Source organism: Leopardus geoffroyi, chromosome D1, assembly GCF_018350155.1.
Source record: "Leopardus geoffroyi isolate Oge1 chromosome D1, O.geoffroyi_Oge1_pat1.0, whole genome shotgun sequence".
Classification (NCBI taxonomy): domain Eukaryota; kingdom Metazoa; phylum Chordata; class Mammalia; order Carnivora; family Felidae; genus Leopardus; species Leopardus geoffroyi.
In genome coordinates this window covers 21,950,556-21,973,302 of record NC_059329.1, presented here as the reverse complement: position 1 = coordinate 21,973,302, position 22,747 = coordinate 21,950,556, and the positions used below count along the sequence as shown (strand labels likewise).

At 40.2% G+C, this 22,747-nt stretch overlaps 1 protein-coding gene across 6 annotated transcripts in view; it reads right to left on the bottom strand.

The window, feature by feature from the left end:
- Window positions 1-22,747, bottom strand: part of CCDC15 (coiled-coil domain containing 15) — a 97,081-nt gene that overhangs the window by 26,437 nt on the left and 47,897 nt on the right. The gene's annotated exons all lie outside the window — the stretch shown is intronic.

Sequence of the window (22,747 nt, the reverse complement as noted above, 5' to 3'; positions counted from 1 at the left end):
CAGATGGTCACAAAGCTGGTAAGTGGCAGGAACAGGGCTCAGACACTGATCTGATTCACAGCCCCCTGCCCTCAGTCCTTGATCTTCCATAGTCCTGCATGAACGGAACGAATTGCTCATAGAGCGGCACACCGGGGGAAAAGACAGGATGAAGACAAATCATGTAATGTTTTGCTTATGGATTCTGAGGTGACTTTACTGAACAAAGAGGCTGGGGAGGGAGGCCACAGAAGGGCAAAGGTGGGGGAAGAACAAGATCAGAATTGTGCACTGAGATCACTCCAGTGGCCACGGGCACAGTGAACTAGAGACCACGTAAGAGCCTATGGCTGTGATCCAGGCTTGGGGTGAGAGAATCATTGCTTGCCATCAAGCTTTGCCACTTGAGAGTGTAATCCTGGGAACAGCAGCTTGAGCTGCTTATCACCTTGAGTTTGTTAGAAATGCAGACTTGTGAGCCCCACCCAGACCTACTGAATCAGAATCTGTATTTTAACATCATACCCAGCTAAAGCTACTGCACACTGAAACCCGACCAGCACTGCCATAAAGGGCAGAAGCTGTGCCTGGCGGGGACTAGAGGGGGGAGATAGACTCTCCTCCTGGAGGTGCACGGTTTTGGACGGCAGATGCCTTTGGGAATCCGAGGAAAGCCAAGGACCTCACCCCAGAAAAAAGTGCTGCTGCATACCAACATTAGCCTACAACTTTCAGGGCTTCACAGAGCCCTGCAGAGCCTGAGCCACTGCTGGGTCTGTAGGAAATCCCTGAATCTTAATTCATTCGTAATTTAGATGGGAAGGAGCGGTAAGGAGTTTACCATTAAAACAAAATTCAAGTCTGAAGCCACAGACAGTCATTTTAGTGAACTCTCCAGAGCCTGGATAAGGCTTTGGTCACTACAGCCAGGGAGGGCCAAGGCTCTGTTTCCATTCCGCCCCCCCCCCCCCCCCCCCACCCTCCACCCCCTTGCATTGTTCTCCAAATCCCCTGGTGATCTGAGCAGATACCCTGGCACTACAAAACAAGGCCTACCCTGGCCTCCTTGAGCTGGACCTGACCTGCCTGTCTGTTTTTCTTTTCTTTAGTCCCAGAAGAGCCAAAATTAGCCTCTCTTTTGTTCATTTTCTTAGGAGCCTCTACATTGTATCTCAGGAAAGGATTATCGTGCTCTGGGGACTCCACCTCACCATGGGATGTGAGGAAGGTGAGGAATGAACAGAAAATGGTCTTTGACAAATTGGTTCAATTCAGACATTCACATGACTTTCCAGGAACTGCCCACCATTGCTTCAGTAAAGCTATTGTTTCAGCTCCCAAATATTAGCCCAATAGGAGGCCAGGGAAAGTTGAGAAGCAGTCAGAGGTTTGAAAACATGACCATGTGAGCAAAGGACTTTTGTTGGCCGTCTTCTGACATTATACTGGAAATGGTGATACCCCAGAGGCTCTTGTCCCATGACTTGAGTTCTTTGTCACTAAGTGAGTCCTTTGGGGGTCAGGAGACACATTAGGGTCACTGCCAGAATGCAGAGAAGTGGGAGTGACTCCTGAGGTGTGGGCTTTGGAGGCCGTAGCATTTGAGCCTGGTTTAATTCTGCAATTACTGACTTCCTTTTACCTATTCTTTTACCTCTCACAATGAGCACTGCTTGAAAAACAAAACCATGTGCAGTGAGCCGGGGGCAAAGGTGACATGAAAGGTCAGAGCTAAAGGTTTCACACAAAGAATTCAAGGTGTGATCAGGCATTTGCCTTATACAACTTCTCAAAAATTCCAGAGAGCTCCTGCTGACCTCATTCAGGCTTGCTCGGCCTCACATCCTTGGACATTTGGGAAATGAAGCCAGTGGTGGCAGCAGCATGTGAGAATGTGTTGATGGGAAGAACATTTGCCCCTGGGCTCATGTGGTCACCAGTGACAGAAAGGAGCCATGAGGTGATCAGGGCCCAAGCCTTTCCCTGCTGCCCACCAGCAGCAGCTGTCTCCCCAGCCTGCATCCCCAGGGGTTCACCTCGCTCCCATGGAGAGTTCTGATATAGGGATTCCTACTTTGGACGTACATTTTCTTCCATCTGCAAATATGTCCTGCTAGCCACACAGGGCATACAGTATTTGACAAGAGATTTGAGATTTAACTTTGAGAGCTGCACTATGTTTCCACCTTCTGATGAGAACTACCTACCCAGGATACCTCCCCAGTCTCGTACAACTCCCTGCTTAGGCTAACTATAAGGGCAACCTTCTGCCCACTCTGTCCACACCCTCCCCACGGGTCCCTTCCCACTAGGGCATCTCACTAGGATTTGGGACTCCCAGACTTACTGAATCAGCAAGACTTAAGAATCTGTATGATAAGCAGACCACCTCAGTGATTCTGCTGCACACTGGAGAGGGAATCACTGAGTCAGCTGATCTTGAAGGACAGACTTAGCTCCAATACTCTAGATCAAAATATTCCGAGGGATGGCAGCCTCCAGGAAATAAGCCCGCCTCCCAACTTGTAGACGTGGCTTTTACCAACCATTACATCTCAGTCTTCTTGTCTCAGTGATTCTCTACCTTTGCTGGATATTAGAATCAGGCATTGGGTTTAAAAGAAGTACACATAATACAGGGGCACCTGGGTGGCTCACTTGGTTAAGCATCAGATTGGGCTTAGGTCATGATCTCACAGTTTGTGAGTTTGAGCCCCATGTCGGGCTCTGTGCTGTATGGAACCTGCTTGGGATTCTCTCTCTCCCTCTCTGCCTGCCCCTGTCCTACTCATGCACGCACATGCATGTACTCTCTCTCTCAAAACAAATAAACTTAAAAAATTTTTTAAATTATACATAACACAGATTCCAAGCAGAGATTAGATGTGTGGGTTTCACCTTCTCTAAGAAGCAAAACAGCGCCTTAAAATCCCCAACAATGGTTCCACCAGAAGAGTGTGTGTCAGCACCTGGTTATCTCGGGCAATATCCTTAATGAGGGTCAATCACGTGGCACCAAAGGGCAAGCAGCCTTTTGAACAAAGTAGGATGAGGGGACCCCAGGAATTACCCTAACGTCCTTTAAAAGACTACCTTCGCTGGGGACAGGGCCGTGCCCAGACCCTTTAGGTTCCAAGATGGCCACAGAAATGCTGTGGACCCCAGGGTGGATCTCTGTGGGGAAGAAGGTGGGAGAATGGCGGTTTTGGCTCCACCAGCTACAGGAGCTGGAACTGGTCCTGACTCAGCACTGCGGGGCCGGCCGGCATCCTGGCAGGAGCCTGCGTACATGAACTGCTGTATTAGGGGACCAAGTCAGGGTACAGTGGGCTACGGGTAGCAAAGGGGGAGGTGGTGGTCCCTTCTCAAAGGGCCACAGCTGGGCCTGAAAGGCTGCTAGGAGCAGCGGGCAAGCACTAGCTGACGACAAGGTAGGACAAGGGTCCAACAGTGACGCTGTAAGGCAGTGAGAGGTCACAGCAGAAGTAATGATAAATGCTAATATTTCTCTGGTGCTATTTGCCCAGCAATGACCTCAGTGCCTTGCACTTATTCATTCATTTAATCACATTTAATAACAGTTCTGTGAGGGAGTCATGACCAGCCCTATTGTAAAGAGAAGGAAACTGAGCTGTGGAGGTTACACAGAGAGTAGCCACCAGGCTGGGAGCCAGGGCAGTCTGGCTCCAGAGCCCACACCAGTAATCACCAGGTAGGCTTTGACGCCCCCATGACGACAGCCATTATTTACTGAGCACTTACTATGTGCTATGACGTTCTCTGTGCTCTTTTAGTCCTCACCACTATCTTATGAGGTGGGAACTGTTTTAGTTTCCATTTCACAGATGAGAAAATTGAGGCACAGGGAAGATAAGTAGTGAACGGCTCATCGTCCATTCTATCCCCTCTGGGAACCGAAGCTGGGCTAACCCCACCCACGGCAGTTCCATCACTTTTTTAGAACTTCTAAGCCTTTAGGCTTATCAGAGAACTGAAGCTAGATGAGAATCTTTACTAGGTGATACTGAGCTTCCTGCAATAAAACACGTGCAGTTTTTAGTGAGAACTGGAAAAACAAAGATCATGTGACAATATTTCTACCTCCAAATGTGGAAAAGCAGATCATATCAATTTCAGCAGTCCTGCCCCAAACTTACTAAATCAGAATACATGAAAGGTGGAGCCACGAAATCTGAATTAAAACAACACCAAAAACAAACCACAGGTGATTCTGGTACATAGCCAGGGTTGAGAATTACTGTCTTTATTTCATAGTAATATTTTACAGCCCTCAATGAGCAAGCAGTATTTCCAAAAACCATCTTTAGTTTTCAAGTCTTTTTGCTTAGAAAGAAGCTATGTGCGGGAGCTGACCAGAGGAGAGGAGCTGGTTAAGGATGGGGGCAGAGAAGCAAAGCCCATGGGGCTTTAACACTCACATCCACGTGCACTTTGTTCATGCCCTCCCTTCGCCTTCTCCATTTGGAAAATCAACATCTGTTCTTCAAATACAGGCCCAAATGTCATATTCCTCGTGACACTTCCCCTGTCTAGCCTCCCTTCCTCCAGCCTTGCCCCGCCAAAGACTGCCACCCCGTGAGCCCACAGCACAAACCTCTCTAAGAGCACTGCTGACCTCATTCCTTCTCTGTATTCTCCCTGCACCACATCTGCAGGACTGGCAATAATTTACATGCTCCCCCTGGCCCAGCAGATGTCTGGGACATAATAACCTCTTGGAAAGTACTAGATGAATGAATATAAGGGAAAGAAAGAAGGGAAGAGCCGATACAGGGATAAAGAAGACAAAAATGGCCAAAGGGGTAACCACAGAGGGAGGATGGCTAGTGAAATCTGATTTAGTGCTGACCCCTTGAGCACATGTGATCCTTGCTCTGAACCATGGGACAGCCAGTCCAGGCACTCACTTGGTCAGCCTGGCACTGTGTGCAGAGTACTGAGAGTCACGTGAGAACATTTATGATTTCACCAGGAATCACTGCTTATTTCTGCTGAGCCTTAAAACAACCTTGTGAGATAAGCAGAGTAGATGTTGATAATCCCATTTTATAGCTAAGAAAATGAAGGCTCAGAAACCTGATAAACATGTCCAAGATCACATGGCTAGGAAGCAGAGCATGGATTAATTCAGATTCACTGCTAGATAAAAGTGGCTCATATTGTTAAGGTTGGAAGAGACCTAGCATATCATCTGATCCAACTCTCTGGTCAATGGCGCATCTTCCCCAGCTGCTCTTCAAGGAGGGGTGATGGAGCTGAGTCAGAGTATGGGAAGCTCTGTGCAACCACTGCAGCTTGGACAGGCCACATGAAAGTTCTCCCTGGCACTGAGTGAAGTCTTTCTCTGTAGCATATACCTGCCAACTCAACCCCCTCCTCCTGAAGACTAACCAAAGGCATTGCTCCCGTCCCACTCTGCCAGTTCTGCTCTGCTGCCCCTGAGATGCCAAGGCCGATGGGCTGACATCCTGGACTGAGTGGAGGTCCTGCTTCCCTCTTTTGCAGCACTCTGACAGAGAGCTGCCAGCACTGGCTCAGCCAGGACGCTGACATTCTGGACAGTGTGAGTGTGTCACCACTTGCCTGTGGGGATCTATTTCATCGGTTAAGGCATATCACAAGGGCATCATCCTCTGCCATTCTCTGTTTGCTCAGGAGAAAATGAGCATCTCAAGGTATCTCAATCCTGCTTCCTCAGAGGTTTAAAGGACTTCACTCACACAACCTCTAATAAAAATATACTCAAGGCCTAAAAACCATCTAGCTGAGTTGCAAAACTAATTGTTTTGTGCCTACAAAGTAATAATAACAGATATCTCACTGGCCTTTAGGAGTTGAAAGGCCCTTTCGTGGTTTGTTTTCAGTTTTTGTAGCCCATCAAGAAGGCAGGCAGGAGAGAAGAAAACTGGTTTTTTGTGAACAAGAATAACGGGAATCAGCCTCACAGCTTACAAGTGTGGGATCAGGACTTACCCCAGGTGCTCTCGGTCCAAGGTCAGCGACTGGGACCCGCATGGCCCACCACAGCAAACCCTGTGCAGACCAGCCAGCCAGGTGCTGACAGTGCCCAGCACCCACAGACTTCCGCTCAGGCCTGAGTGGTGGCTGCTCCCACTGGGACGGTAGCAGACTTCTGAGCACTGCTTCGTTTTGTATTCTCTCATCTCAGTAGGAAAAGGCGATTCAGGAAAAGAACCTTTGGCATGGTAATCCAGGTTTTCCAGTTGTCTAGCTTTCGAAGCCCTGGTTGATCCCCTGGGTCTGACCATTACTCATATCCATGGAGGCACCTTAGCAGGGCTATCTAAGATATAGGGCCTATTTTTATCTCAGTATCAGACAAACTGAATCTATCCACCTTTGTGGCCTGACATCCCCCAATCAGCTGGCTCTGAATCCAGCCACACTGGGAAGCTGCTAGAAAAGCAGTTCCTAGTAATCCAGCTGCTTCCCTCTTGCAAAGCCCTAGGATTTTAGGGACCTCTTCTGGCAAGTGTGGTGGAGAGCCATCTTCATGGTGGAGCTGACAGTGAGAGTCCAAACTATACCTTTGCCCCCAACTTTTTCCTCTGGACAGCTTCAAACCCACAGAAAACCTGAAGGAATAATACAATGAGCATGTGTACTATTCACCTAGATTCACCAGTTCTCATCTCATCACATCTGCTTTATCACTTTCTCTCCATATACATACACAGCCAACCCCTGAACAACACAGGTTTGAACTGCACAGATCCATTTATACATGGATTCTTTTCAATACAGTCCAGTACTATAAATGTATTTTCTCTTCCTTATGATTTCCTTAATAATATTTTCTCTCCTCTAACTTACTGTATTGTAAGAATACAGTATATGATACACAAAACACACAAAACATGTGCTAATCAACCATTTATGTCACCAGTAAGGCTTCCAGTCTACATTAGGCTATTTGTAGTTAAGTTTGGGGGAGTCCAAAGTCATATGCAAATTTTCAACTGTGTAGGGCATCAGTATACCTAACCCCTACACTGTTCAAGGGTAAACTGTACAGATGGCAAACAAATATATTAAAAAATGCGGCATCGTATGCTATGAGGGAAATGCAAAATAAAACAATGAGATACCACTGAACAGCTATTAAAATAGCCAAAATCTAGGGGCGCCTGGGTGGCTCAGTTGGTTAAACATCTGACCTCGACTCAGGTCATGATCTCACAGTTTATGGGTTCAAGCCCCACGCTGGGCTCTATGCTGACAGCTCAGAGCCTGGAACCTGCTTCAGATTCTGTCTCCCTCTCTCTCCGCCCCTCCCCCATCACCCTCTCTTTCCTCAAAAATGAATAAACATTAAAAAAAAAAAAAAAAAGTATAGCCAAAATCTAGAACACTGTCACACCAAATGCTGACAAGGAGGTGGAGCAAAGAGAGCCCTCACTGCTAGCAGGAATGCAAAATTGCACAGCCAGCTTACTCTTACCATATAATCTGGCAGTCACACTGCTTGGTATTTACCCAAAGGACTTCAAAACTTATATCCAAACAAAACCTGCACATGGATGTTTATTGCAGCTTTTTTCATAACTGCCAAATCTTGGAAGAAACCAAGATGTCCTTCAGTAGATGAACAGATAAATAAACTGTGATATACCCAGACAATGGAATATTGTTCAGTGGTAAAAAGAAATGAGCTACCAAGCCATGAAAAGACATAGAGAAACTTAAATGCATATTACTAATTGAAAGAAGCAATATGAAAAGGCTACATACTGTGTGATCCCAACTACAGGTATCCCCAGATTTTCAAAAGTTTGTGTTATTCCACTTTGTTTTTACAAAAGCCTTACATTAACACCTATTTTCACTAACTGAAAGAAATCTGAAGATTTTTGCTTTTACGAAAAATGAAAACAGCGTTCAGATTTGTTTTGCAGTGAACCATCACAGAGGGAGCCGGTACCCTCAGCAGTGAGAGTGGCACCACGAAGCTCCTTCCTTGGGAACTACACTCAGCAATCTCAGCATCAAGCCACTACCGCTGTGAAGGTTAGCATCTGTGATTCATCTTGATTTATTTTGTATATCCATTAGCATGATGTGTTCTAGAGTCAGAAAAGCTTAGGAGAGATTATTTTTTTGGGTCTAGGAACACTCAAAAATTTTTCTGTATCAATTAATGGTAATTGCTTCTTAGCTTTACACCATTTCAGCTTATGAAAGATCTCGTAGGAATGCTTTACTTTGGGATAGCAAGGGAAACCTGTGTATGACATTCTGAAAACAGCAAAACAGTGGAGACCGTGAAAAGATCAGTGGTTGCCAGAAGTTAGCAGGGGAGGGCAGGGCTAGAGGGATGAATGGACAGAGCATCCAGGACTTCCAGGGCAGTAAAACTACTCTGTATGGTGTTATAAAGATAAATACATGCCGTTGTACATTTGTCCCGACCCATAAGTGTGCAACACCAACAGTGAACTCTAATGTAAACCGTGGACTTTGGGACTTAAGTTCATCATTTGTAACAAATGTGCCACGCTGGTAGAGTATGCTGATAACTGAGGTGGCTCTGAATGTTGGGGGACAAGGAGTATATGAGAAATTGCTGTACGTTCCTCTCAATTTTGCTGTGAACTTAAAACTGCTCTATAAAAATAATTTTAAAAATACACTGGATGGGATTACCAGCAGATTAGATGTTACAGAACCAAATCTGAAAGCATAAATGATAGAAATTATTTCAAATAAAGCACAGAAAAAAAATAATCCAAAAAGAAGCAAATAATCCAATTAAAAATGGATAAAAGGCTTGAACAGATTTTTCTCCAAAGATGATCTGTAAATGTCATCAGGCATAGTAAAAGTTGCTCAACATCACTAATGATTAGGAAATGCAAACCAAAACCTCAGTGAAATATCACCTCACACCCATCAGGATGGGTACTATCAAAAAAACAACGTAAGTGTTGGCGTGGATATGAGCAATTGGAACCTTTGTGCACTGTCGGCAGGAATGCAAAACGGAGCAACCACTGTGGAACATAGGATGGACATTCTTCAAAAAATTAAAAATAGAACTACCATATGATCTAGGAATCCCACTTCTGAGTATATATCTAAAAGAAGTGAAAGCAAGGTATTTGCACACCCATATCTGCAAACCCATATTCACTGTGGCATTAAGAAGCAACACATGTCCATCTACAGATAAATAGCTAAATAAAATGTGCTATTATATACAATAGAATGTTAATATGATTCAACTTTCAAAAGGAAAGAAATATGGTAACATGGGAATCTTAAGGACATTATGCTAAGTCAAATAAGCCAGTCACAGAAAGACAAATAACATATGATTACACTAATACGAGGATGTAAAGTAGTCAAATTCATAGAAATAGAAAGTAGAATGGTCAATTACCAGAGGCTATGGGGTGAGGGGGAGTTGTTTAACAGTACAGAGTTTTCTATTTGCAAGATGAAAAAGTTCTGGAGATCTGCTTCACGGCAATGTGAATATAACATTTATTTATTGACACTACTAAACTGTGCACTTTTTAAAAAGCATGTTAAATAAGGCACCTGGGTGGCTCAGTCGGTTGAGCATCTGACTTCAGCTCAGGTCATGATCTCACAGTTCATGGGTTTGAGCCCCACGTTGGGCTTTGTGCTGACAGCTCAGAGCCTGGAACCTGCTTCGGATTCTGTGTCTTCCTCTCTCTGCCCCTCCCCTGCTTGTGCTCTGTCTCTCTCTCTCAAAAATAAATAGAATGTTAAAAAAAAATTTAAAAAGCATGTCATATAAATAAATGAACAAATAAAAGGGAAAAATGAAACAAAGTTGTTCCTAGACCTACAAAAGCTAAAAGAATTCATTGCCAGCATACCAGCAACTACAAGAAATGTTAAAGGTTGCAAAATAATACTTTATCTTTTTTTTTTTGCAAAATAATACTTTAGGTTATGTATATAACTATTCTTCTTGTGTCTTTAAATAATAGACTTTAAAAAATAATAATGTAGTTTGTACATAAAAGTAAAATGCATGGGGGCGCCTGGGTGGCTCAGTCAGTTAGGCGTCTGACTTTGGCTCAGGTCATGATCTCATGGTTCATGAGTTCGAGCCCCGTATTGGGCTCTGTGTTGACAGCTCGGAGCCTGGAGCTTGCTTCCAATTCTGTGTCTCCTTCTCTCTCTGGCCCTCCCCTGCTCGCACTCTGTCTCTGTATCTCTCAAAAATAAATAAATGTAAAAACAAAAACAAAAAAAAAAGTAAGATGCATGATAACAATAGGACAAAGATTGGGATAGGAGAAATGGAAGTATATTCTTGCAAGATTCTTATACTATGATTTTTATACTATATGTATAGTAGTATAATATCATTGGAAAGTAGACTGTAGAAAAGCTAGACGTGTATACCACAAACCCTAGAATAACCAATAATATAACAAAAAAAAGTTATAGCTAACATGCAAAGGAGATCAAACAGAATTATAAAAACATAAAAGTAATTCAAAAGAAGGCAGAAAAAGAAAAAAAAGGGGGAACAAAAAGCAAATAGCACAAATAGAAAACAAACGGCAATATGATACTTTGATATCAAACCCTGTCAATAATCACATTAAAGGTAAATGATCTGAAACACCTCGATTAAAAGGCAGAAATTGTCAAATCTGACAAAAAGTCAAGAATTAATTATATGCTGCTGACAAGAAATGCACTTTAAATATAAAGGAACAAATTGGTTAAAAAATAAGAGGATGGAAAAAAATACATTGCGCTAGCACTAATTAAAAGAAGGCTGAGTGATTATATTAATATCACACAATGTAGATTTCAGAGAAGACAAAATTCTCAGGGATAATGAAGATCACTTCATAATTATGGAGTCAATTCATTAAAGAGACATAACAACCTCAAACATTTATACATCTTATAACAGAACTTCAAAATATATGAAGCAAAGACTGATGGAACTATAAGGAGATGTGACAAATCCACAGAGATTTCAATACTACTGTCTCAATTATTGATGAAGTAAGTAAGCATAAAAATGGCAAGGACGGGGGTGCCTGGGTGGCTCAGTAGGTTAGGTGTCCAACTCCAGATTTCAGCTTGGGTGGTAATCTCAAAGTGGTGAGATCAAGCCCCATGTGGGACTCTGTGCTGAGTGAGGAGCCTGCTTAAGATTCACTCTCTTTATGCCCCCTCCCCCCACACACTCACACACACACACACACACACACACACACAAACACACTCTCTCTCTCTCTCTCTCTCTCTCTCTCAAAATAAATAAACATTAAAAAAAAAGAGAGAAACTTGAAAATCACATATTTGGAAATTTTTTTTAATGTTTATTTTTGAGAGAGAGAGAGACAGGATGTGAGCAGGGGGAGGGGCAGAGAGAGAGGGAGACACAGAATCTGAAGCAGGCTCCATCCAGGCTCCCAGCTGTCAGCACAGAGCCCAACGGAGGGCTCGAACTCACAAACCATGACATCATGACCTCAGCTGAAATCCAACGGATGCTTAACTGACTGAGCCACCCAGGAGCCCCAAATATTTGGAAATTAAATAATACACTTCTAAATAACCCACGATCAAAGAGAAACAAAGGAAACATGAGCAAGTATTTGGAACTGAATGGAAATGAATCCATCAGGTGCTGTTAGAGTAGTGAATTATTTATATGAGAAAAGAAGAAAGGTATCAAATCAACGACCTACTCTTCTACATTAAGAAACCCCCCCCAATAAAAGGGAAATTAAGCCTAAAGTAAGCAGAAGAGACTAAATAATAAAGATCAAAACAGAAATCAATAAATTAGGGAACAGAAGAGTGAAAAAAAAATGAAAAAGCTAGGTCTTTGAAAAGTTCTATAAAATTGATATATCTTCAGCCACCTAGATCACACATACAAAAAGAAGGAACAAATTATTAAGATAAAAAATAAGAGGAGCAACAGAAGCAACATCACTACAGATTCTGCAGATAGTAAAAGAATGATAGAAGAACACTAAAGACAATGTTATGCCAAAATATTTAACAACTTAGATGAAATGACAAATTTGTTAAAAGACACAAACTACTAAAGCTTACTTAAGAAAATAGAGATAGCCTAAATAGCCCTGTATCTATTATCAACAGTGAAAGTGTTAATAACCTTTCCACAGGGGCGCCTGGGTGGCTCAGTCGGTTAAGTGGCCGACTTCGGCTCAGGCCAGGATCTCGCGGTCCGTGAGTTCTAGCCCCGCGTCAGGCTCTGTGCTGACAGCTCAGAGCCTGGAGCCTGCTTCAGATTCTGTGTCTCCCTCTCTCTGACCCTCCCTGTTCATGCTCTCTCCCTGTCTCAAAAATAAATAAACGTTAAAAAAAAAAATTTTAAAAATAACCTTTCCAAAATGAAAAGTCTAGAGTCAGATGGATTCCTTGGCAAATTCTACCAAACATTCAAGATAGAAATAATACCTATTCTGCATAAACTCTTCCAAAACAAAACAAAACAAAACTGGAGAGAATACTTCCCAACCCATTCTATCAGCCTCTGAAATGAAAACTAATCAAAGATATTACAGGGAAAGTATAAGCCAGTATCTCTTAGAACACAGACGTAAATTCTGAACAAAATTCTCAGCAAATCTAATCAAGCAATATATTAAAAGGACTATACATTGGGGTACCTGGGTGGCTCAGTCAGTTGAGCACCTGACTTTGGCTCAGGTCATGATGTTACGGTTTGTGGGTTCGAACCCTGCATCAGGCTCTGTGCTGACAGCTGGGAGCCTGGATGGAGCCTGCTTCAGATTCTGTATCTCCCTCTCTCTCTGCTCCTCCCCCACTCACACTCTGTCTCTCTCTCAAAAATAAATAAACATAAAAAAAAAAAGGATTATACATTATTACCAAGTGAGGTGTACCCCAGAAACACAGGGTTGGTTTAACATTCAACTATCAAACAATGTTATTCCCCATATTAATAAACTAAAAAAGAAAAACTATTATGGTCATCTCACTAGAGAGAAAAAGATTTTTGACGAAATCTAACATCCATGCCTGATAAAAATTCCCAACAAACTAAATGGCATCCATGAAAAAACTACAGTGACATGACACTTAATGATGAAAGACTAAATGTTTTCCTGAGATCCAGGATTGTCCACTCTGAGCACTTCTATTCAACACTGTACTGAAGGTTCTAGCCAGTATAATCAGGCAAGAAAGAGAAAGAAAAGCCATCCAGCCAGATTTAAAGAAAGAAATACAAGTGTCTTTGAAGATAACACATGATCACCATGTAAATAAATCCAATGAATTAATAAGTAAGCTTATTAATAAGGTTGCAGGATATAAGATCCATACCCAAAAATCGATTGTGCATTTCCACATACTAGCAACAACAGCAAAAAATCAGAAACAAATAAAATAAACACCATTTACAAAGCCATTACCAAACACCACTACAAAAATATGAAATACTTAGGGACAGATATGATAAAAGACGTGAAAGACCTATACACTAAAAACCATAATTGAGAAAAACTAAAGAAGAGCTAAATAAATGGAACAATATACCTTTGTCACAGGTTGGAAGACTCAGTATCATAACATGTCAATTCTCCCCAAATTATCTATAGATTCAACACAATCAAAAAATCCAAGAAGGCTTTTCGTATGAATTGACAAACTTATTTTAAAATTCATATGGAAATGCAGGGGTGCCTGGATGGCTCAGTTGGTTGAGCATCCGACTTTGGCTCAGGTCATGATTTCACGGTTCGTGGATTTGAGTCCCGCATCAGGCTCTGTGCTGACAGCTCAGAGCCTGGAGCCTGCTTCGGATTCTGTCTCTCCCTCTCTCTCTGTTCCACCCCTGCTCACACTCTGTCTCTGTATGTCTCAAAAATAAACAAAGATTAAAATTCATATGGAAATGCAAAGGGCCTAGACGAGCCAAGACAGCTCTGGGGAAAAAAACCAGAGGGCTATCACTATGTGATTTCAAGCATTGTTATAAAACTACACTAATCAAAACTGCATGGTATTTGTACTTAGACAAATAGATCAGCAGAAAAGAAGAGCAAGTCCAGAAATAAACCGACACATATATGGAAAGCTCATTTTTTAAACACCTTTACTAAGATAAAATTTGAATGCCATACAGCTCACCATCACAGTAATACGAGAACCTGTTCATCGCTCCCAAAAGAAATCTTATATTGGAAAGAAACTCTGTATTCGTTAGCAGTCACTCTCCATCCCCTCCTTCCCAAATCTATACAGACTATAGATTTGCCTGTTCTAGACATTTCATATAACTGGGATCATACAATATGCAGCCTTTGTGACTGGCTTCTTTCACCTGGCATAATGTTTTCAAAGCCCTACATGTTGTAGCCTGAATCAGTGCTTCATTCCTTTTTATTGCTGATATTCCACTGTATAGATATACCACATTTTATTTCTCTATTCATCAGTTTTTGGACACGCGGGCTGCTTCTACTTCCTGGCTATTATGAATAATGCCGCCACGAACACGTGTGCAGGTTTCTGTGCGGATGTGCATTTCCAGTTCTCTTGGTTATATATCCAGGAGTGGAGCTGCTGAGTCATATGGTAAATCTGTTGAACCTTTAGAGGAATTGCTAAACTGTTTTCCAAAAACAACTGTACCAGTTGACATTCCCCACCAACAATGTATGGGAATTCTAATTCCTCCATATTCTTATCAACACTTGTTAGTATTTGCTGTTTTTATAACAGCCATGCTCGTGGGTGTGAGGTTTTGATTTGCATTTCCCAATAACTCTTGAGGTTGAGCATCCTTTTAAGTGCTTATTAGCCATTTGTATGTTTGCCTGGGAGAAATGTCTATTTAAATCCTTTTTAATTTAATTGGGATTGTCCTTTTATTACTGAGTTGTAAGAGTTCTTTAAATATTCTGAATACAAGTCCCTTATTAGATATATGATTTGCAAATATTTTCTCCCATTCTGTAGCTGTTTTCTACTTTCTTGATGGTTTTAATTTAATGAAGTCCAACTTATTAATTTTCCCTTCCATTTGTTGTACAACTGATTGTTGACATAGGCACAAGGCAATGCAGTGGAGAAAGGATAGCCTTTTTGACAAATTGATATCCACATGCAAAAAATAACTTCACACCATATATGAAAGTGAACTCAAACTAAATTACAAATCTAAATATGAAACCTTAAAGTGATCATCTTTCCAGAAGAAAGCAAAAAAAAAAAAAAAAATTATGACCTTGGATTAGGCAACGATTTCTTAAATATAACACCAAAAACATAATCTATTAAGGAACAAACTGAAAAACAGGTATTCATCAAAATTTATTCTGCTCTTTAAAAGACAATGTTAAGATAAAAAGACAAACCACGGTATGGGAGAAAATCTTTGCAAAGCATATATCTGATAAAAAAGACTTGTATCTAGAGTATACTAAAGAAGTCTTAAAATTCAGTAAGACAACTCAAAAACTTTGGGTTTGAACAGAAATGTTACCAAAAATGATATACAGATGGCAAATAAATACTTGAAAAGATGCTCAACACCTTCAGACGTATAGGAAATGCAAACTAAAACCACAATGCAATACCATAACACACCTATTCAGATGGTTAAAATAAAAGACTGACTATACCAAATACCAAGTATTGGTGAAGATGTAAAAACTTGAACTCTCTTACACTGCTGGTGGTAAAATTAAATGGCACAACCACTTTGGAAACCAGTATGACAGTTTCTTTAAAAATTTAAATATAAACTTACCATGTGATCCAACCATTCTATTCCCAGCTACACTCCCAAGAGAAAAGGTAATATATTTCCAAACACTTGTACATGAATGTTCATTGCAGTCTTTTTTCTAGTAGCCCTAAACTGGAAACAACCCAAATGTCCATCAAGCTATGAATGGATGGTGTGGTATATCTATAAAATGGAATACTATTGTACAACAAAAAGGAATCAGTCTTGATAGTACAACAAGGATGAATCTAAAAATAATTATGCTGAGGGGCGCCTGGGTGGCGCAGTCGGTTAAGCGTCCGACTTCAGCCAGGTCACGATCTCGCGGTCCGGGAGTTCGAGCCCCGCGTCAGGCTCTGGGCTGATGGCTCAGAGCCTGGAGCCTGTTTCCGATTCTGTGTCTCCCTCTCTCTGCCCCTCCCCCGTTCATGCTCTGTCTCTGTCCCAAAAATAAATAAACATTAAAAAAGTTTAAAAAAAATAATAATAATTATGCTGAGTAAAAGGAGCTGGGCACAAGAGTACATGTTGTAATGAGGCAGTATAGGAAAAATAAGAGGAATCTAATTCCTATAAAGTCACTGGTCTAAGGCCAGTTAAGTTTTCATATGCTTAAAGACAGATACCTCCTTCTGGGCAAGAGAACAAACGAGCAGTAACAACTGTTAGAGAATAAAGGTTGTTTGAGCAAAAACAAAAGAAACAGTTTACACAGAAGTAACAATTTAGAGTCAGCTTGAGCAAATATTTCTATTTTTCAGGTACCCTAAAGAATGCTGACCATGGAAAAAGGTATCCTATGACTGTCTTGTGGCCAAAGAGTGATATCACAAGATAATGATCCAGGGACTGAAGGGCACTTCCTCACTCCTAGTCCCCCTGTCCCTGGGAGGAGTGCCTTTATATGCCATGCATAGTACCCCTTCTGAGCAACATTCCTCTTTCTTGTTGGCTACTTTGTATCCAAGCTATCTCCAAACCAAATATTGATAGAAAGCAAACCAGTGGTTGGTTGCCTAGGGAGGTAGAGACAGGGAGCAAAAGAAAAGTGGGACTACCAGGGGCATGAGTAAACTTTTGGGGATGATAATATGGTCACTATCTTGACTATGGTAATGGTTTCATGTATATACATGTCAAAACATTAAAGTTTGTACTTTAAATATGTGCAGTTAATTGAACATTGATTATATTTATTTTTTTAATCCACCTACAAGTAGAGAGGAAATAAGTAGTTCATGGGAAAAAAAAAATGAAAATCTAAGTAATGAGCTTTTGTTAAAAAAATATAACAGATTCAAGACTAAACCTTATACGCTGATAATGTCAACCGCTAAAAATTAATTTGAAACAAAAGAGCTGTTGTTTTCTGAACAGTAGTATGAGGCCAATTCACACCCATACCTCTTCAATAAAGCATGGACTGCTGAAAATTCTGGGCTTCTATCCATTTGTGGCAGGCTATTTACTCCAGGGGAATTATGGCCTTCCTTTTAGTTAGATTAACACAGGCATATACTAAAACCCAGGAAGTTGTCCTACAAAGGCTGAAAGATCAAGCACTGGAAAAGTACAAGAGACTCAGTAGTTGTATTGTATATGGAACTCAAGTCCATCCAGATTTTCACAGCTAATCAAGGCCACCTCTAGTAGAGTGACAAGACTACTTTAAACAAGGATTTTCTTACAACTGTTCTCCCACACTTGCCATTCTTTGCTAAGCTAAAACTCTAAGTCTAAATTGAATACTCCTCAAAGAGTATAAAACATAAGCATATCTTTTATAGTATGATTCAAACTCAAATGCAATGAGGTGAGAAATCTCATTATTGCAACTTGGGCAGACAGAGATGTTTTCATATCAGTGAAGATGAAGATAAAGGCACGTAAGGTGGTGTAGTAGCAATATGAGAAAAGGTAATGTGTGTGGAAAGGCCAAGACAGGCACATACTCGTTCACAACTGACTTTAAAATATATGTCAACTTGCTTTCTTAAAACACAATGTGTGAAATAAGCAAGAGAATGACAGGAAAAGATTAAGAGTGCAAAAGTTAAAAGATGAGCCTACGATCATGAAGGGGCTCTTGGCTAGGGATCTACATTTATAGAGATATTACACCAAAGACAGCCAGTAAAGAGAAGTTGTGTTTTGAAGGCATTTATATTTTCTTAGTTCAATAACTCAAGGTTGTGAAAAAGGCAAGTGGTAAAAGTTAATGTTCAGATAATGAACCAAATTGAGGTATTCAATGGTAAAATTTAAACGGAGCCAAGTGAATGACAACGGAAAAGATTAGCTACTGGTATAATTCTCAAAACCAATCATCCTCTAAGCCAGAAAACTAAGATCTAAGGAAACATGTCAGCATTGTTTTTCAAATGTTGTCTCTTTAGATCTTGGTAATAAGACAGTTACTAGAAATAATGGAATCAGCCCTCACTCCCACCCCAACTATTCCTCACATCAAACATCTTGTAAGAGTTGTCTAGACTTTCTGGTTCTATTTCCTGACCTCCTCACCTAAACCAATGTAGCTTATAGGCCCATCAATCACTGCATCAAAACAACTTTCTCCAAAGTCAATGGTAGTGGTGGTTTACAGGTCATTTAATCCATCTAGCACATATATCCTCAATGGGAACATATGGTACCCAAGGTAGCAAAAACTGATTTGAGAGAGCAAAAAAAATGTTACATATTAAAATAGTCTGTGGCCCTCCAAAAAGTCATAGTACCTAAGTAGAAATACAACATACCTAGGCATTCTTCCTTCACTTCTCACGCTGTAACTTCTCCCCAGGTGACTTTATGCATGCCATCTGCTTCAGTTCCCACCCACTAACACCTGTACCTCAAAAGCTACAGCTCATCATACACAGTTCCTCTGAGATTCAAACCTATTTAACTACCTGCCAATTTGACATCCCCATTTGAATATTTCAAAGGTATTTTCCTGGGGAAAAAATCCACAGCTTTGGTCAGATTCTCAGATTAAGAACTATCGCCATATGGTAATTTCAGAAAGGATCATAAAGTCAAAAATGACAAAGCTAACTTATGAAGTTGACATAAACAGCTATTCTGTGAGTTCTTATTCTCTGATACCTGTAAGGCCTCTTGTGTAAACAGAACTTTCAGTTGATACACAATAGAAACTAAACTAGGTCAGAAATCAACATGTCAATGTATTGGTTGTTTCCAGAGCACTGAAGCAGGCAATGTAATGTACCTAGCTGTAATACCGAAAGTTATTCTGAAACTAGTGTCAGACTTGGAGTAAAAGAGAGTAAGAATACAAAACACTGCAAATTGGTCCGTAAACTTGCTATGCTGAGTGTTGGCACAACTAAACAAGTATATAGGTCAACACTGACACTTTGAAAAGAATCCCGAAGATAAAGCAGTATGACAGGCAAACAGCATTTAAAATAGTTTTATCATTCCAACAGTTCAAAAATTCTTGTTGGCCATCCTCCATATTAATAAGGCCACACTACTAACCCTTTACAAAGTTAAACTAAAATACAGACCTGAAACTAAAAATGAGGCCTATCTTTTTGGCTCTATGGTATTTTTCTTCCAGAGCCAGCAATGTGCCAACACCGATATTCTCAAATAAAAGGAATTCTGCTTGTGGATTAAAACGCAGGTCTATTTCAGGGGTTAAAGTGGTGCCCTGTTAGAAAAATAACTTCTCAAGGACATGAAAGAAATCTTCCTCTTTGGCACAACAGGATTAAGGTCTAATCTAGCAGGTCTAAATCTTTGCTTGCTGATCCTGTTTTTCTATTCAACCTTTCTGTCTGCTCACTTCCTGATTCTGATAAGTACTCTTCCTTAGTGATTTCTGAAATCAGTATTAAAAATAACATAACATTTCCTACTGGATTCTCTGGTTGGATTTCCTTTAAGCACCTCAAACCCAGTATGCCCCAAACTGAACTTATTCTCTCCACATCTACCTCCTTCCAGGCAAATCTGTTTTAGATTTTACCTGGTGACCTAATTCATAAACTTGGGACTTAACCCTGAATTCTCCTCTGACAAAATTTTATGGACTCTCTCTTATGCTCTTAAAATTGTCTCCTTCTCGTTGCCTCCTTGGTTCTGGCTTATTTGAAAGGTGGTGTTACAGACTTCAAAGAGGTTGGGTGCCTGAAATCCAATAAATTTGGGACTGAATTCCAGTTCTGCCATTGCTAAGTGTGATCTTAATCTTAGGCAAATTACTTAACCTCATTTTCTCTTCTACAAGATTAAAATAAAAATCAAATTTATCTCATAAGGTTATGGAAACAAGTAAATGAGCTAATGCCTCTAGAACACTCAACACAGTGCTGGGACACGTTATAAACACTCAGTGAATGGCAGCTACCACTATCCTGCAGAATTGTATCAATTAAATGAGACCATAACGAATGTAAAGCATTTGACACACAGTAAGGACTTCATATAATAATCCTTTTTAAAAAAAAACCAATTTCCTCTCTCATCTTCTAAGTGTATTATTTCAATAATCTCCTAACATCTAGTTCTTAATCACCTTATCCATTCTAAATGGCTCCTGCTTTCAGGATAAAATCCAAATCCCTTCTCATGACATACAAAGCTGTTTATGATCTTGTCTTTGTTTTTTAAGACTTACCTCTTGCCATTCTTTTAGCTCCAATCATATGCAACTCAGAAGTGTCATATTTTCTCAAGTCACTGCTTTTACAATGTTATTCCTTTTACCTAAGATTCCCATCTACTCTTTTCTCCAAACCAATTACAATTTTTTTTTAAAGTAAATTTCATGTCCAGTGTGGAGCCCAATGCAGGGCATTTACTCACAACCGAGATCAAGAGTTGAAGGCTTGACTGATTGAGTCACCCAGGCACCTCCAACTATACTTCTGTCTCATACTACTGCTTCTAATCCTTCAAGACTCAGCCCAGGAAGCCTTCTGCTACAAACATACCCCCAATTCTGAGTTCAAAACACAGTTGCTGTACCCCCATATATTCTTGCGATTTTTTATTCTAATGATATTAAAAGAACTATTTTATTTTACTTGAGATTTTTATACTTATGTTGGTAAGAGAAATTAGTCTGTAACATTGCTTTATTGTAATGCCTTTGTCAGGTTGGCAGTGAGATTATACTGGCCTCTATAATTATTTGGGAAATATTCCCGGTTTTCCATTCTCTGGAATAATGTAAAACTTGGTATTATTTTTCCTTAAATACTTGGCAACTAACATTTATCGGGCAGCTACTGTGCCAGATTGAGCACATTCATATGTTACCTCATTTAATCCTCATGGCAACTTCAGGAAGTATATACTGCTATTATCCCTTTCCCACACAGCTGGTAGGTAGCAGAGACAGGACCTGAACACATATCTCCACATGCTCTTAACTACATGCTATACTGTCTTGTAATACTTAATATATGGTATTATAACTATGTAATTCATTTGCCTGCTTCCCCATTCATGAGTGAAATCTATCTAGTAAGATCTTTGTGAAGAGTGGGATGATGTGTTTCATTTGTTGCAACCCCTAAGTCTAGCCATCATGTCTACCAATTAATAGATACTCAATAAATTGCTCCTAAATGAATGAATGAAAACATATTATTTGATTCTTAAAACAACTGAATGAGGTGAAGCAGTTATTATCAATTTCTGTCTAGAAAGAAGATATATGTTTATTTTAGAACGCTGCTAAAGTGGTTTTGCCTTTTTTTAAAGCTGTTTTGTCTTTCAGTTAAATCATAACTTCCATGCAAAAAAGGCATGCGTGATTTCATTTCTTCAACAAGGAAGAAGCAAAAAATAATAATTTTTAATTGTTTGCAAATGATTGACAACAGATTTAATTTTCTGATACCATCTGTAAGACAGAGACCTTCATATTTTTTCTGGGGTCAAGAGTATACATCAAAGAAGGAAAAGATTATCCAGTGAGAAAATGGCAATACAACAAAAGCCTTAAGCAGAAAAGCTTTCAAAGAAGGTCAGCATATAGCTAAAGAAGAATTCCCCACTGACTATGCCATGTGGTAGGCATGTCATAAGAAGATTTAGGTTAGACATAAAACATCCACAGCAGGGATGTCTTGGCTTCAGTTATTTGAACTGAACTAAATTTCTGTTCTTTTGCTTGAAGAGTTGATAAAATGCTAACATACTGGCATTACAGAAATAAAAGGATTTTTGATGTAGATCAGATCATAATTATGGTTAAATGACTAGGTGATAGTAAGACAAATCGAGCCTACACATAAGAATGAACTTCCTGAGAACCAATGTCCTTAGATTCTGAAACTATTATCCAGGAAGATTATATAATTATGGCCCTGATGAACATTAAAAATAGAAAACAATCCTTGAAATATTTAAATAGAATCCTGGCTTAAAGGTTACCCTAGACAACATCATGAGGATTTTTTCAAGCCTCTTCCACCCCAATCCTAAACATGTACAGAAAATTGTTTATTGCAGCAGTTTCTGTCAAGCGTTTTTTAAGACAACAATATTCTAATATATCTTGAGGGGAGAAAAAGCATGTGAGAATACAAACATACTAAAGAACCTATTAAACACCTCAGAGGAAAACCATTCTCACTCATGAATTGCCACATAAAACTTTCAGAAGTCCTTGTACTCTCTATTACGAAATACACAGGATATTCAGCAGCAAGGGGCCCCTGCAGATATTGTTTAGGCTCTCAAAGTCAAAAATACTAATGATAAAAAATTTGAAAAATTAAGAAACATGGAACAGGAGAAAATTATTTATTTTTAGCATCCAAACACAATTCTCAAACATCTTGGAATGTTTTATTTTAGTCATTTTTTTCATCATCATTGGTTGTGCAAAAAGCTTTGTTTCCATTGGGTCCATGGCTTGGGAAAAGTTCAGGGGTGTTTAAGAAGCTGCCCTGGGGCAGGAGGCAGAGATTTGGGCAGAAGTTCCAAGGACAATCAGGCAAGATCGCCATG